The sequence below is a fragment of the Acyrthosiphon pisum genome, chromosome A1 (assembly GCF_005508785.2).
Source record: "Acyrthosiphon pisum isolate AL4f chromosome A1, pea_aphid_22Mar2018_4r6ur, whole genome shotgun sequence".
Lineage (NCBI taxonomy): Eukaryota > Metazoa > Arthropoda > Insecta > Hemiptera > Aphididae > Acyrthosiphon > Acyrthosiphon pisum.
Window position 1 is genome coordinate 90,387,483 of NC_042494.1, and position 19,545 is coordinate 90,407,027.

Genomic DNA, 19,545 nt, shown 5'->3' on the forward strand with positions numbered 1-19,545 from the left:
GTATAAGTAGTTAACTACCTACTTTTTCTTCGATATTAATTAAAGATATACATAATACTTTACAAGTAATAATATTATAAAATATAAATTATAATCCAATGATAGAAGAATAAATGTGCCATGCCACGTTACCACCAAACGGCAAACACCATTAAATAATACGAGCATGTTAAAAAAATGAAGGTAAATGATAAACAAACAACTACCTATAACTATATACTAGCCATGGCTGAGCAACCAAACCGAGCGGATTAATAGTCGGTCAGTCAGTTTTTAGCGGTGGTTAGTGTCGTATGTTTTATTCTTGTATTTTACTCGCGTAATAGACAAGTGTTTAGTAATGTTGACGATTTACACCGTGATTTTAACTGGTAAGATTTTGATGGTAATATTTATACGATATTTTATATTATTTACTAGATGTAGTATAGGTGGCTGCTCTAAATGAAATATAAATGATAAATGTACACTTTATAGGTATATACCTACGTATGTATTATGTATACATACTGTATAGGTACCTATAAATATAATATATTATTATATAATACAATCATACATCATACTCATACATAATATGCTTATTTTAATATGTTGTTAAAATAATAACATAGATATAATTAATATTCTCATCGTTATAGAACAGTAGACATGATTTCTGAAAGGAGGGGGGGATAAAAAAAGGGGGATCTGACCCACTCGTCCCCTCTTGTATACGCCTCTGTATAAATGTTTAAATATGTACAAATAATTGTACTTGAATGTGTTTTGAAAAGTGTTTATTGCATTAAAATTATCATAGTAATTACCAATATAAAAGCTAATTAGCTTAAATTAAAAATATTTGAATAACTCTACAGATTTCGTTAATTGTCATTTTAAGGATATAGAAAAGTTTATTTTATTGTTTTTTCTGGTTTATTACTATATTATTATGTAAGGTACATAATATATAATATATATATAATATATATTGTGTGTATAATATGATAATAAACGTATAACTACTAATCTATTAATTTGTAAAATATAAAAATACAATGTAGTTGAAGTTTGGTGTTTTAAGTTGTCTATTTGTCATTAATCACTATTAATTATTATTATTATTGTTTAATACTTATATTTTATAACAATTATAGTTACCTAGTAGGTTATTGTTGTCTAATGTCTAGTTACCTACTATAGATAAATTACAAGTATTAATTATTCACTAATAAAGACAAAGTTAATTAAAATTTAAAATGTTTCATGCATTTATGCTAATATATGAATAATTGGCAACACTAATTTATCAATTTGTAAATATTGTCCTATAATTACAGTAAAAGAAATTAAAATATTGCCTAAGCAATTCTAAAAAAATAACACTAATCTAATAGGTAGGTACATTAAATATGGTATATCTTATAGGTATATAAATGTATATTATAGATTATTATAGGTTTCTTAAATTAATTAATTATAACTTATAAAATGTAATGTATACCTAGTAAATTTATACCGTAACCTATGTATATTATATTATATTACACAAATACATTTTTAGGTGCTATAAAAAAGCACATTTGTAAAAATGGGGGGAGGACTAAACCTCCTAAATATTCCATCAATTCCTAAAAAACAAACAGCTATTTAGTTGTGTAGGTACATAAGTGAATATTATTTAAAAAATTTAAATTTTTCACAAATAGGTATAATATTAAATTTTTTATGCTGTAAAAAACTGCAAATGAAATTCAGCATTGTTTCGAAATATTTTTCGTTTTCCTTTATCGTTAAACACACTGTACAATAATACTATAGTACCTATAGTCTATGCCATATAAGCTATAACCTATTCGGTAGTAGCCAGTAGGAAGGTACAAACTACAAAGTCAATTTAAAATGAATATTTTTAAATCAAAATAATTGCACCATCCCAGAACTATTATAGTTTAAATTTAAAATACTTAATGGCTAATTGTATTATCATCGACTTATTATATTATTATACTCTATCAAGGGCGTCTGCTGCAGGAGGTTGTCAAGGGGTGGGCAAAATATTTTACTTTTTACATTTTTTGTCTCACCATCCTATTAGTTATAAAGTATTTTTGTGACGTATTTTCTTTCATATATACAAGGACTGTAAAAATATTTAAAAATATGTGAAAAATATGTATAAAAATATTTATGAATTATACGTACATATAGTTAGTTATAACTTAATCTTACAGCATTAATTTTAATGAATAGTTATGTAATTTTAAATTATCAAATACATTATTTTTTAATAGATAAAATGTTGCCGTTAGTTTTATATTTTTAGGTAATTTATAAAATTAAATATTTCTAGCTTATTTAGTCATTGATACCACAAACTTGAAAAGTTGTAGTTATTCTATGAACATTAAATTTTTTTTATCAAAAAAGTAAAAACTTGGTTGATACTGCAGTATTGCACTTGGTCCCACCACTACATCTCATAATCTATAAAAACAAACGTTCTTAGTTCTGACTCTGAATAGAGTGTAATAAAAATCACCCTGTAAAAAAATAAAATATTTTTAATTTTTAATTTAAAAAAAGTTTATTTTATAGCAATATTTTATAATAAAACGGTAATAATAATTAAGGTTGGGATTATAACGTACTTGCATTGTTATCCAAATCTACGCGATACTTGTTTTATAACATACATAGGTACATTGAATTTTTGGACGATTTTAAATTTAAGGTCATTTTTTGCATTTAAAGATTTTTAGAGCATTTTGAAATTTTTTCTAAATTTAAATTTAAAGTTTAATTTTTAAATTTGCACTTGTTTAAGGTTTTTATATGATTTTTATAATAAATATACGATCTAAAGTCTAAACCTATAGGTACAGAAAAAAATAGTTAATTTTCGCAGATTAAATAGGTAGTCTAAATGGTAAGTTCTGTCTGTTAAACTTTTCTACAATCATTTACAAGCTTAAAATTTATATTAGAATTTATATCTTTAATATTAAAAATAAAAATAATTTAGTGCACTATTTAGAATTGTTAGGTCATTTTTTAGTTTTTTTAGAACATTAAAATCATCAACAATAATGTATGATAATCAACCCAGAAAAAGTCAAGGGACTGCCCCTACTTGCCCCCCCCCTGCAGACGCCCTTGTACTCTATCATATTGGGTAACTAAGTACCTAATTAATAAACATTCATAAATAGAAAAAAATTATTTGGTACTTTAGAACCTTATAGGTAGGTACTAAGGAGGGTTATTATTCCTTAAAATATTATAACCTACACAACTTTTTAGTTATTTATTTCATTATTATATTTTATTATTGTGATTACTTACTAAAAATTAGTATTATAAAAATTATAAAGCCATATCAAAATCAACGTATGATTATATAAAAGTGGGTCTGTACATTTGAAGGTCAAAATAGTTAGGTCAACATTATTATCATAAGCCTTTTAGTATAAAAATGCTTACGTGGGGTACAGTGATACGGTGTTGTACGGTTATGAACTTTATAAGTAGCAATAAACAGCGTAGTATGATATTCATTAAATAAATTATAGGTATATTATAAATGTTATTACTGGAATCTAGAAAATAGTAATCTACATAATCTGACAATAATTGGTATCTACTTGATTATAATTTTATATTGTTAGATATCAATTTATTACAAAAATATCTATAAAGTTTAATACTATTAATACGTATATTACCTAGTAGCTAGGTACTTATAACAGTAAGTCAGTAAGTCATAAGCGCAACATAACCCTCCAAAATAAATAATTCAAATGTTTCCTAAAATATTAATAAACCTTTAAAAATTCAACTCTACCTATATCTCATTTTTGTTTTTGGAAAACAATTTAATTATTTAATTTTTATTTAAAGTTTATAATTATTTTGTATTGCCTACCTCTGATAAAAATCGTAAATCATTAGCTGTACCTATGTCTGTAGTCTGTACCTATTAGTTTTAAGGAAACGATTTATGTCAGTATATTGGTAAGATTATTAGGTATACATAGTTTACAGTATATTCATTCATAGGTGGTGATCGAGAGGCTTACAGAGGCTTAGCCCCCCCCCCCCCAAGAGTTCCACAAGCCCCCTCCTTTTTTAGTTGTGTGGGATCGAAGCCTCACCACTCACATCGATGTTAATAATGTTAACCCCCCCTGACATTTTAACGAATTTCCGCAAATGTATGCACTGAACTATAATCTACAGACAATGAATTGCGGAATAAAAAAAAAACCCCTACGAACAATGTAGGGTCACAACCACATGAAATTGATTGATCAAATATTTTTTAAAAGCTCATTAGTGTAATTACTAATTACCACATTATTAATATTTAATTACAAATATATACTAATAATATAGGTATACTTACTATTAAAAATATTAATATATATACCCAATAAATAGTTTTCAAACATTAACAATAATATTATTTTATTTTATACCACGATTTGAAACAACATAATATGTTAATGGTTCTTTTAAAGGATTAAGGAATAGGTACTTACAGTCATTAACTATTGTTTGATAATTATTTGTATTAATTCGCGTATTCATGGCGAACATTCAAAGTATTTTTATTTTTTATTTTATATAATCTTTTAAATATTGTATCCATCTATAAGTAAAACTTGTGAAAACAACTTCTAATGCTTAGTAACATCTAATAATAATAATTAATAATTAATAATTAATAATTATTAATTATTATTATTAGTATATTATACATTATCGTCAAAATATTATTAGGAAACGTAATATTTTATTTTGGGGATTTAATTTTTACGGAATTATACACAGGTAATATAAAACAAAATATTATCTGTTTAAATCTAAGTTATATAAATGTGAAATGAAAATCTATCTATAGGGTAAACTCTAAAACTACTTATCAGATCTTCTTGATTTTTTTTTTTAAATGAAAGAGTATTTCACGGAGAAGGTTTATATGAAAGAAAATTTTAGGAAAATCTACCGGAAAAGTAGAAATATATAAATTAATGTTTGTGTGTAGATTAGACCTCCGGTAAAAAGATAGGCTAATTTAAAAATGGTTAAATTTGGTTTTTTTATATTCATCTGATTAACACGGTTAGGTTTGGTTAGAATTTTGTATTAATAGATTATATTAATCCATTATAGGTGGAATACGATAAACTTGCTATAACTTTGGTCTTTGATACTTTAGAGTTAAATCATACACTTACATACAAACAACACGGTGTGTGCGATCTATCACAGGTAGATTGCCTACATGATAATATACTGATGCGAATCAGAATTTTTATTTCAGGCAACGGAAAAGTTAAGATACATTTTGAACACCATACGCCGAATATTAAATAACGAATTGAACAAAGTTTGAGTCAGACAAGAGTTGATACATTTAACAGGCAACGAAGTGCAAGGTATCAGCTAGTTATAATATAAATATAAAAGTAATTTAAATTGTATTCAACAGGTTTATATTTTAACTTTTAATATATAGATTAATTTTTGATTTAATGTTTCTTTTATACCTACATGGTTTTTAATTTTTTTTAATGGTATACCTTTACTATAAGTATATATTTGTAATTAAATATTTATAATGTGGTAATTACACTAATTAGCGTTTAAAAATATTTGTTCAATCATGTTCAATCATTTTCATGTGGTTGTGAGTAATATTGTAGTCTGGGGATTTTTTATTCCGATTAACATATGCAGTATAATATTATTTATTATTGTTGGAAATGAAACTTGAGTAACTAAAATTTTTTTTTCCTATGATTTTTTTTATAATTTTAAGTGAATATTATGGGGGATATGGGGGCATTACTCCCGCGGGTTACTTTTTATGTGGTACTAGGTGGGGGTTACAGCCCCCCCCCAACATGTAAGCTCTAGTTGCACCCCTGCAGTAAATGCAATAATTAATATATATTTTATACTTTTAAGTTTTTAGAACTTGCTTAAAGTGACTACTTAAAAAATAGTATTACCTAGAAGAACTATAGATTTGTTTCATATTATTTTTAAAAATAATACTAATAAGCATACACTTAAAGTTAACTAATATGATTTAAAACTCAAAATTCGATTTAAAACATTCATATACCTACTTATGATACATATGGTAATTCTTTTAACAATACCTAAACACGAAAAAAATTTTTGAAACTATTAAAATTTTTTATATTTTACAAATTGTGTATTCACTAATAACAAATTTTTAAAAAATACTAAACATAATTTAAAGTACGTTCCTTATTAAGAATATTTTTGATAAATAAATATTTTTTTACTACATTCTATCTTTTTTTAAGTTTCTTACTTATCTTGATGTAGGTATAACAATTCAAGAAAAATATTCTACTTGAGAAAATGTATGTTCTCATTAATAAAAGTAATAACGTAAAAAAGTAAAAAATATAGATAATGTATTGTAATGACTAATGACGATTAATATAATTATTCATGTTGCAATTTATGTTAATATGTTTTATAAGTATTTTTTATTTGAAACAATTTTGATTCATTAGAAAACCAAAACTTTAGTTCAAATTTACCCTATGAAACACAAAAAGATATGGAAGTGGCGATTTGCTGTCACGCATTCACTCACACTTGTACTTATACCTTATATTTTATAATATATTATTCTTGTTATTCTTGTACAATCAAGTATCGATTACTTGAATTTTTTCTTGCATCTTGAAGTGTTTTTAAAATTGTTTTTGAGGTATATAACTCGAAAAATACTGAAGTAAAATTATTTGTATTCCCCTTGAGATTCGAGTGAGATAAAATAAGTAATATTTTTTTTAATAAAAGTCATATATAAAAAATAAAAATAAAACAATAACATGTTATTTGGTTTATAAATGAAAAACAATTTTAACTGGTAAATATTTATCCTGTAGGTTTGTAAACAAATTATTGTAGTATGTCCCTTTTATTTTTTATATACGTCATAATAATTAGTTGGAAAAATAATATCTATAATAATATAATACCTATACTATATAATTCTTTTATAATATTATATTATAACCTGTTTATTTGTTTACTATAACTAAAATCGTTGTCAGAAATTAATATTTTTTTTTTAACAAATGCTATTTAATAAAAAATAATAAAATAAAAACATGTTATTTGGTTTGCGAACAAAAAACAATTTGAACTGGTAAATATTTATTTTGAATAGGTTTGTAAACACATTTGTAGTGTGTCCCTTTTATTTTTGATATAAGTACGCCATTCATAATGATTGGTTATTATTAATTGGATAAGAAAATAATACCTATAATAATATACTTAAGTACTTACTATATACTATATTCTTCTATATATATTATATAACCTGTTTATCTGTTTACTATAGCTAAAAATCGTTTTTGGAAATGACCTTGATGTTGCAAAAACATATTTTTTATAATATGATTGTTATGAACAAATATCATAGAGTTAAAAGCCTACTGCCTACAGCTTGTTTTTTTTGCATTTATTATAAATATATTTATATATATATACATTGACACTATTCGAGGTCAAAACTTAACTGTTGTCTCACTATTGTCGTACCTACGTCACAAACGGTACACATCAACATATGCGTAAAATCTAATTGATTAATATTATACTTTTTATGTCAACAATTTAATATGTTTATTACTATACCTTCTTTCAAAAATTAATCGGATACGTTATTAAATTGCATATTTTTTCTATTTTTCAATCATATCTAAATAATTATGAGTCAGCAAAATGCCTTTTAGTTCACTGTAGTAGTTATTGTGTTTAAAGGTCAAAGAATCACTTCAAGTATCTACTCTACTACTGAAGTAGGTACTTACTGAAGTAAATATTACAACAAGATCAATATTTTTTATACTATTATAAATATTTATAATATATTATTAATACCAAGACTAAATGTAAATATGTGTTGGTTTTACTTTGCCTAACGACTGGCAAAAGTGTTAATATTATAGGTATATTTAATTCTAGTGTGTTAAAATATTTATAAAGTTTCCGAATAAAATTTTTTTTTTAGATTTTGAGCTGTCACATGAATGAGTTGATTTTACAATGATACCTATGTGTTTTATTTTTGCACCAATCTCCTTCTGGCTTCTGGATCGAGCAGTAAAAATGCTTATATAACGCAAAACTAAACAATTAATGCCATTTTATACTTCTGTTCGACGTTAGTTCTGTATTGTAAAAATTTAATTTATATTGGTTTCGTGGAAATATTTTTATTTTATAATCATTATCATTTATCTTAACGAAAAATCTAAGCATTATAGTATACCGGTAATTATGGCATTACCAATTAAACAATATTGTTACATTTTTAATATTATCGGTATTTTGTTTATAGTAAAAAGAAAATATGTAACATTACACCCTGACCCTAGTGACCCGGCATCATATTATTATGACGCCTATTGCGCAGTCAATTTTGTTAAGAGTTAACCTATACGTTATATCCACGCTTAGTATGTTGTTTCTGTTTTACTAATGTAAAATATTATAATACATTTTACGAGAAAAATTTACTTAAATATTTTTAATATTAAAGTGTGTTGAATCATTATTAAATTCAAATTTCAAAGGCAAAAATATAATTCAGGGTACTTCTTGAAGTATTCTTGATATTTTAATTTTGAAACATTTAACGATTTAAAAAAAATTACGATTTTAAAATTCTCATAAGATGGTTTAACATATAAAAAAAAACCTTTCGAGGTTCATCCCTAATAATTTTTTTGCATTCAAATATAATAATGGTTCAAATGGTCATTATACAGTATACAGTCTGATATTAAAAATAAACGAAGACAACACATGTGGTTATGAAGTCCGTCAAATGTAAAAAATCTAACGTTTTAATTCTAAAAAATGATTAACTCAAAACCTTGTATAACGTTGTAATTCAAAATAACTTACTAACGAAAAACGAAATTTTTTTTATTCTAACCCCTGATTGGCCTGATTATATGATTAATAGGTATAAAAGTATTAGAAAATATGCTGGCCTTAAGTATATTATTTAAAAGTTCCAAAAGTTATAGTTAAATGAACAAAATTTGATATTTTCTCTGTTTCTCAGTAAAACATTGAACCATATTATATTATATGTTTTGGTAGTCGCTGCTCTTACGTAACAAATTAAATAGAACAAAAAAAATTTGAATGCTTCTTATATGCCAAAAAGTAAGGTTTATCCACGTTTTGCAAAATTGGTTAACAAAATCATAGATGGAGATTTGGGGGGCTTGAGGGGGCTTAGCCCTCTCAAAACGTACAAACTGAAAATTTAGCCCCCTCAAAAATAATACAAGTAAAATAAATTACATAATATGATGTAATATGTCTACTAACTTTTCTGTTTGTACATTTTGAGAGAGCTAAGCAAAATACTGTATTTATTATTTATATATTTGTTTATGTTATGTTTGAGTTTGCCACATAACGTAAAATATAGACTAGGTATAGACTAGGTATGAAATCTTTAAGAAAATATTCGATATAACCTAATAAGTAATAAGTACCTTGGTACCTATAATATATACCTTATAGTTATTGCTTGGTGACCATGGTAATTGTAACAATCATAAAATATTATCCGAAAACATTAGTAAAGAAAAAAAATTTGTATCCAGTACAAAAACATGTAAAAATAAGGGTGAGCATGATGTTTGGTGAATTAATATCATCCTGTATATTAATTGTATATCTAAAATCATTATTTGTTAATAAATTAGTAATCAGCGTTATTTTCCACTTGCCCACATTAGTATATTTATAGTAATACAGAGTACCTAGTCATAGAGTCATAAACTGTAAATAGGTACCTATAAATTAATGACTAATGGCTATACGTTTGTTTAAGTGCGTAACACCTATATCATTGTAATATAATATGCACTATGCCAATAATCAGTATTTTAATTTATAATATAAATATATTATAAAGAAAACAATAGGTGTTCTACTGTTCTATACAGACTATATAATAATATAGTCAATGCCGGATTTACTGGCGGGAATCCAGTAGTACTTGAGTATATCCTCCAAAATATTACAAAAATATGTTGTATAATAGTTTTTAATATTTCTAAGAATGTTTACACTATAGGTACCTAGTGTCTTTTTTGTGTACGGAGTATTTATCCTATTGTATACCTACATGCCGTGTAAATGTGTAAAATTCAAATCACGTCGTATTATTATAATATGCAAAGTATACTCTGTAACATTTAAATGTGTACAATATGTATAATCAATAGTATAATACATAATAAACTCTGTTAAAAATATTAGAATTATTCAATTACATATATTTTAATATTCTCTAGAAAAAGGGATACAGACCATTTATAGTTATAGATATATCTATATATATATATAAATATCGTGTCACAATGTTTGTCCCGGGATAAATTCCGAAACTACTGAACCAATCTTAATGAAATATTTTACACTGTGTGTAATTTGGTCCAACTTAAAAGATAGGCTAATTAAAAGAGGGAGAGGACCAACCTCGGGAGGTGCTTAAACTGGAATTTTGAGATTTCCAATAGAAATTTTTGTTTATAAATGGTTGCCATGGGTTTTTAAGCTATAATAATAAAAATAAAAATAAAAAGAAACAAAACTATTTGCTTTACTTTTTAAATATAAATTATAATATAATATCTAACTATAAAAATGTGAAATGAAAATCTCTGTACAGGCTAAACTCTGGAACTACTTATCAGATCTTCTTTATTTTTTTTAAATGAAAGAGTATTTCACGGAGAAGGTTTATATGAAAGAAAATTTTAGGAAAATCCACCGGTGTATAATATATTGGTTACTATTGGTTAATCGGGCATGTTTGTTGATTTGTATTATTATCTTTTGTCAATATACATATATATTATATATATAATATATATACAAGAAGATCTGATAAGTAGTTCCAGAGTTTAGTCTGTATAGACGTATAGTTATAGTATTTATATAGTTATTAACAGGGCTGTCCCAAGGTTTTTCGGGTCCAGGGGAAAATTAATTTGGGGGCCCTTCGACCATAATAAAAAGATATTATTATAGACTTTATGGGAACCCCTAAAAATATTCCAACAATGGGGCCTGGGGCAAAATGGTCCGTTGCCCCCCCCCCTCTGGACGGCCCTGGTTATTAGTTAAGTATAAATATACATTAATGTTTGTGGGTAGATTAGAACTCGGGAAAGAATATAGGTTAATTTACAAAGGGTTACATTTGTTTTTTTTTATTCGTCGGATTTTAGTACGGTTAGGTATTAGGATAAGATTTTGTATAAATTGATTTTATTAATCCATTGTAGGTGGAATTAAGTAAAAACGACAAACTTGGTATAACTTTGATACTTTTGAGTTAAATCATTCATTTACGTACAAACATCACGGGGTCCGCGATCTACCGCAGGTAGATTGCCTACCTGATAATGTACTGCTGCGAATCAGAATTTTTATTCCAGGCAACGGAAATTTCGAACATCATACACGGAGTATTAAATTACGACGAATTGAACAAAGTTAGTCATATAGAATTGATACATTTAATGGGCAACGAAGTGCACGTAATCAGCTAGTACCATTATAGGTTTTTAAATTAACACATGTAATATTATACTGTGAGTACCTATACCTACCTATAGAATAATATACAATTGTTAGAAAAAGAATTGTGATATCAATTAATTAGTTAAACTCGGTTTAACTAAAATCTGTCTTGATTATTTTGCAATACATATATTATACATAATAATTAATTTTAGAGTTAAGAATTTGACTAATTATGATCATAAAAAATTTAAACAAAAATTAATTTTTGATAAATTATGACTTTTTTGGATATTGTACGAGTACGTAGTAGCATTTATTATGAGTAGTATATTTTTTTACTGATGGTATAGTAGATAGTAGATACACTATACAGTCTATACTCTATAATATAATATATATAGATTATATATCACACAACCCGACATAATTTTTAAAATATTTATGATGGGTTGCAATGTTGCATAAACAATTTATTAAATTTGATGGAATTTTAAGGCACCATTTATTTAACTCACTGCCTCATTATTGATTCATTAAATGTTTTGTGAATCCCGGCATTAGTACCTACTATACTGCCACTATTAAATTTCTGCAATCTGCATGTATGAATTACACTATATTTCTATATTATATAGATACTAGTATCCAGTGTCTAGTTATACTTACTAATAATAATATTTGCTTTGTAGAAAAATATAATATTTTATGCCATATAATTTTGATTCTTTTCTCACAGTTCTGCTTTTCAATTCTTCTATGCCCCTTTGACTATTATTGGTTATAATTTATAAATTATAAGTTACCTCTATATTAAGAATGTGGTACGTTAAATATCATTACACTATATTATACACCTACCTATCTATGAGTTAAACTCAGATTAACCACCTGTAAATTGTCTCGTAGATGTTAGAAATATCTACGATTTATGAATTTGTACAGTACCTTTTGAAATTGTGAAATATTTTAGCTGCCTATCAAGTAAATTCTATAAAAAGTAAAAGATATAATATTCTAGAACAGCTATTACAATAGTACATTTATCAATTAATGTGTAATATATTAAAGGTTGAACATACTTTAATCAACACAATATTATATTATATTCTTGTATTGTAATTTGTAATACATTGTATGTTTTTTATTCTTTGAAATGACATTGAACGAGACTAGAATTGAACAACTAACAAGTATAATATATTAATATATAATATAATATAGGTATGGGTATAGATACTATTGACTATTGTGTTCTTCCGGTACACTTCACAAGGTGATTAGGTAGGTAACAAATTCTCAATATTATAAAAGAGTTAATTATCAATTATTAGGTGCCTATCCTATTATTTTGGCATTTTTATTAGATTTCTAAAATTATCCTATAAATCCTATCAATAATAACGCTTTATTTTATATTTTAAAGCAGAGGCGCAATTTCAACTTTTGACTTGGGCGGGCTAAATATATTAAAGGCAAGCAAACCATTGCAATATAGCATTTTAAAATTGTTAGCCCCTAAAGCCCCCCCCCCTATTTTCGCTTATGTAACTATTAATTTTTATTACTTATTAGTTATACACTATATTATAGGTACCTACATAACATAAACATATTATGTATAGTAGGTATACACATAACTACTTAAGCATCCACAGGTTTAAATAATCGCATTGCAGGTTCTCCTAGTAATTTACTTCACTGCAAATCGTTTATAAACTATTTTAGTTTGGATTTTGAATTATTTTTATTTAATTTCTATAAAAATAATAATTATTCAACAAATGGCTGCTTTCAATTTTAAAACCTAATCTTAAATAAATTATTTTCATAGCTACATGTTAATTGTTAACATTTTTTCAATAATTTATATTCTATAATAATATTAAATATTAGGTACCGTCAATCGAGGTGACTTGAAACGATTTTGGTATTTAACCCGGTACTTCTTAGTATTATGAGCTTAAAAAAAATCGCACTGGGCTACAAAAATTATATTTATTTCCGCACACGTCTAATGAATATAATAGAACCTTAAATTTAGTTTTTTGATAAAAACTCGCTTAAAAAAAAAATAAAAAACACGTGTTACAAGTCACCTCAATTTTTAGGTGACTATTGTAACAACTATGAAAATTCAACGTAAAATTCAATTCAAGAACATTAGAGTGGACTTATAACAAAATATTTATAAATGTTTACATGTTTAAAATTTTAGTGAAATCAGAATTTACCTATCTTACTTACTCTTAATGTTAATAAAAAAATAAGCTATTGAAGTTTTTTTACAATAATTACCAAATAAAGTAAGAGGGACTTTTTTTGAAAATATCATCAAATTAAGCATGCAAAAACACACATTTAGAAAAAAAAAATTTCAAAAAATTACTTAGAAGCTAAACTGCATTCTATGCATTTTATGCATTGTATGCGTTTTTATGATATTACAAGTCACCCTTAGATTTTTTTTGAAAATAAAACTAAAGCTATACAAGTAGGAATAAATGTTTTTAAACTTTTAATTACAATATTCTTCTTTTGAAGTATCCTTTAATGTATACAAAATATACAAACCCCTAAACTCGACATCTATTACTAAAATCTAAAGCACTTTTAAAAGCAATGATAAAATCGCTGTGATCATGAAAAATGTTTTCGGAGGTAATGATTAGACCAATGGTTGAAGATAACATTTATAGTCATAAATATGAAAATAATATTTTTAATGGAGGTACAATCAAATTATATTAAATACCCTGATAGATATCTTGAAATGTTTAAACAAGAACCAAATTGTTACATCTCACCTCGATTGACGGTACCTATCAATCTGTTATATTGATTCAATATTTTAATAAAACTTTTATAAAAAAAAAAATAAGCATATTGTGTTGTATTACATAGACCATATCTCCTGAGGGGTTGTGGAACAATTTATTTTAGCACCCTCTAACTTTACACCTAATGTGCATTTAACAGTTACCTATACACTTATACTTATACGCATACCATATATGACGTATATTATATACGGTATATATACTATTTACTTTTATGTTGTGTTGAATAAGACACAAACATATTTATTAGGATTAATAATATTATACGCCTATCCGACATCCGGGACCATACAGCCTGTCTATTGTACTTATATGAATAGTTAAAGTTTCTACTTTCTTAGTATTTACATCTGTTACATTAGGTATGCGAGTATGGCCTACAATCTAAATTTTTTTAAGAACATAATCTGAATTGGTTGAAACCCGATAATACCCGATACTATTTGTATGCATTATACAGTATACAGTATAATATACAAATATATTATATTATATTATATATTATATATTATGTACAAATATAACGAAACCACGATGATTCAAAACTATCAATAAGGTCTGCAGCTCTATATTTTACTATGACTTAAGTCTGAAACAGGGCTTGAATTAATGTATTACCTACTTGATTTTAAATTTGAATAGTAAATAGTAATATAACTATATAAGAAAATACTGATGATATGTCAACAATTGTCGTTCCTATAGGCTATATTATATCACGTAGTTACAGACGAAGTCACTTCTCATGTTACCGCCTTTATGCCATCACCCCCTCAATAGAGTTAATACAAACCAACAAATATTACATAATACCTATATAGTCGAGACGGTCAAGTCGCAATAACTCGAACCCCGTAATACAAAAACTTGACGACTCGATTTTTTTTTCTTCAAGTTATGTTAGGTTAAATTTGAGTTTGTTACCTATCTCGAATAATAAATATCTCGAAGTGATTTTTATCCCTCAACTTTGTGTTATCGTGACTCGACTGTAATATATAATATATATACCTCCTAACTACAATTATTATAAAAAATTATACAATTCTTCAACTCTCAACAGAATTAACAAAATTAATTTGAAAATAAATTATAGAGAATAAATATATCTCAGTATACTTAAGTACCTATTATTATATGCAGTGAATCAAGGGCGTATTTAGCTCTTCTTCCAGGGGGGGGGGGGGGGCGAAATTCGAACTCAAATCATAGGTTCTTATAAAAAAATTTACACATAAACGACAATGTACAGATTATAAATAAATTGGCGGATTAAAATTTTTCGATCGTTTCGCTTGCTATATATACAATAATTATTGTATATATCTGTGATTATAGCCACGATATCTCTAATCTTTTGACTCTTATCAGTCTTATCTACAGCCGTAATTGTAGCACATTGCACATACCACAGAATCTGTATTCATGTTCTCTATATCTGATATAGAGAACATCCATCAACCACGGTTGTCCTTGTCTATCCACAATTATTGTAACAACAGCACGTTTTATTCAATTCTAACAATTTTTCAACATCGATGTCACACTGTCTATTACAGAGCCTATCTTATAGTCCGTTATAGACATCGGGATAAAGCACAGACTTCTATATAATATTATATAGAAGTCTGTGGCCTGTGGGATAAAGAATGCACATAAGTATTCTTTATCTCGATGGTTATAGATGTTTTATAAATTGATAACAGGTTTTTGATAACCATTATCCATTTCCATTAAGAAAAAATATGCACTGTATTTTTAATTTTTTTATATAATATTATAATAAAATATGTAAGCACCTATACATGAAACACATTCAACAATGTCCAGGGGGGCGATCGCCCCTATCGCCCCCCTTGTATACGCCCCTGCAGCGAATATTATATTATTATTTATAGTTGTTGCTATGGATAATATTTTATATAGCTAAGCCATCTATGCAACTTTTGTTGATGTGTATTCTTAAAAAATTCATTACATTTTTTTACAATTAAAAATTAAATAAAAAATATTTAGGTATTAATGTTTCAAAATTTTTTTTTTAGAATGCTGTAATCAATTTCAAGTCATCTAACACACTTCACTATAGTGGTAAGTACTCAATTAAAATTATAATAAGTATATGATTAAATAAAATATATTATTTGTATCGTTTTATCATAGGTAGGTTTGTAGGTTAAGGGTAAGGTAGGAATTTTAGTATTAGATTCTGAGCGGAGCGATGAATGTATTGATTTTACAATGATGTGTGTTTTTTAAATTTTAAATTTTTGTGTCTGTCATCACCTTTTAGGACAGTAAAAATGCTTAGATTTTCTTTAACGTTATCTTTTCTGATAGGAAAGTGAATCTAGTTAGTACTTTGGGGGTCAAAAGTAAAAAAATTCCCAGTAGTTTTCAAAAGCGACATGAAAAACAAAAAAAAAAAATAAGGAAAAACGAAAATTTTTACGCAAAATTTGTTTTTGAGAAAATTGATTTTGGTTTTTGGTGCAACTCTAAAACAAATGACCGTAGGTACATTAAATTTTGACTGAATAATGTTTCTATAATTTTCATTTTCTATACACCATAACATTTTTTAAATATTTTGACTTATTTTGAGCTATTTACGGACATTTTCAGTTTTCATTTTTTTATTTTTTTCTATAAATATCAATAAAAATGTATTTGTTGGTTAAAAAAGCTTAAAATTTAATAGAAGGTTCTTAGTATATTGTTTCAAAGGCAAATGATTAAAAATCCATAGTCACAATTTTTTTTATAAGCATCTAAAGTTCAAATACGAAAATAGGACAAAATACGTAAAAATGACGAAAATTTGCAAATTATTTTGAGTTAGAAAATCATGAAAAATGTTCTTTTTGATCGAAGATACAAGATTCCTCATAAGTTTGTCTACCTTAATCAAAAAAAAAAAAAAAAATGACTACAAGAAAGTCAAGTTAAATTTTTATGAGCGTTTGAAATTCATATTTTTACAACATTTGATATTCACTCGATTTCTTATGTAGGTAGGTGTGAAAATAATTTGACTTTTTTGAGCTGTTTACGGACACTGTCAGTTTTCAATTTTTTTAGTTTTTTTTTTTATAAATATCAATAAAATTTTATTTGTTGGGCAAAAAAGCGTGAAAATTTAATGCAAGGCTTCTGATATATTGTTACAATAGCAGTTGAAAAATATTAAAAATACATAGGCACAATTTTTTTTTTATAAGAAATTAAAGTTCAAATTTTGACAAAATTTATCAAATTTAAAATGTAATTAATATTACATTTATTAATAATTTATAAAATATTCAACTTTTACAACTAAGAATTGAACACTTATAACAAGATTCCATGTAAATAGCTTATAATATATAAATACTTTATTCACAATAATATCATCAAATGTACTTGGTAATATCATAAACATTTTCACTCAGAATCGTTTTTCTTATACAATGATATTATATCAGTGAATTCAAATTTAACACCATCCATTAAAGTGACCCACTTGTAACCTACTGTACAGCAGAGTGACATTGACTTACCCACCTTTTTATATATGATTTTCATACTTTTTAAATGTTTTTTTCTAAAAAAACAGGTAAATGATATTAATTATTTATAATATCATATATCTAATATCTTATTAACTATCGGTTTGTCACTTATTTTCTTCAATGATAAACACTTCGTTTATATAAGTATAAATGTATAATATAAAATTATAGGTAGGTACCTAACCTATTATGTTAATGCTTAAAATAAAAAAACAAGTACTCAATACCTAAAGGTATAATTAGAAGATATTAAAGTAATTAATAATAATTTCTTTGTAAAAACGTTACTAATTAAAACTATAACTTACTGTAATGATGTTTCTGCGACACGCACAGTATCAAACTATCAAAATATATCAGTAGGTATTCAGTATTTCAGTAACATAAAAAAATATAAGCTCAAACTGCATAATGCTAGTGCATAATAGTTATTATGTTATACTTATTACTTTTTAGTTAATAATTATTACCTACTTAATACATAGTATGTTAAAATTATTTGTATGTTTGCCTATATGGCTCTATGTATATAGTATAACCAATTGAAAATCGACTAGTCATAACGTTCTATAGTCGTGTTAATTACATTTCTAATAAATAATAATTAATAATGTACCTACTTATTATAACATATAATTGTATTCTGTATCTGTTTATTAAATTACTGAATTTATGATTTAATTTACAAATTACAATAATAGATAGATTGACCTATATATGGCTATATATATATTGGTTTTATTGAGTATACGTATTATACTAATGTTTAGTTTTAGCATTTTAGTCCTTTTTTGCTGTCTAATATTTATACCTATTTAAATAATATAATCAATAAATTGTATATTGTATTCGAGAATTCAACGTTAAGCTGTAAAAATGTCACCACTTACCAATATAATATATTAGACATATATTATTTTTAACGACTTTAATTTTAATTCTGTTATCCCTATATTGGGCTATATGTACGATGTACCTACCTATATATGTATAAATACATTTTATATTTTTTGTAATATATAATATATATGTATATACGATATACCGTATACAATGCTAATAATTGTAATTATATAATATATACCTATGTTTTATATAATATGTTTAGGTACCTATCTTAATTGAATTGTTGCTATATCTGTAAACTAGGTGAGCAATTTTTATTCTGTTCGAAAATATGAATACTGTGGAACGATGTTGTTACTAATTTATATAACATACCTACCAACTTTTTATAGGTCTAGGTTAGATATAATAATATGTACAGTTTACACGCGTACCATATACATGTATAGAAACTACATACGGAAGATGTGAAAGTAGGAAATTATATGTCAGCAAATCGTCTACACTCTACATAATAATTATGCAGATAGCATTCACCAATGCTTCATAAATGCATTTTTTACCAATCGGCAATCAATATTATTAAAACTGAATTTGTATAAAATGAATACCTATATACCAGGGATGGCAAAATTTTTGAACACTGCGTGCCCAAAATTACCTTTTTTTTTTAGAGCGTGCCATGAAAAAAATTATATTTTGTTATATTA

At 25.6% G+C, this 19,545-nt stretch overlaps 1 protein-coding gene across 3 annotated transcripts in view; it reads left to right on the plus strand.

Moving 5' to 3' along the window:
* Nucleotides 1–223: 223 nt before the first annotated feature.
* Nucleotides 224–19,545, plus strand: part of LOC100162988 (phosphatidate phosphatase LPIN3) — a 40,817-nt gene continuing 21,495 nt past the window's right edge. For 2 of the 3 annotated variants that reach the window (XM_008180499.3, XM_008180500.3), the window contains exons 1-2: nucleotides 224–371; nucleotides 16,484–16,529. The gene's annotated coding sequence lies outside the window, so the exon portion shown is untranslated. Of the gene's footprint in view, nucleotides 372–6,891; nucleotides 6,902–16,483; nucleotides 16,530–19,545 lie in introns of those variants that run through there. The other variant, XM_016800964.1, reaches the window with a different exon arrangement.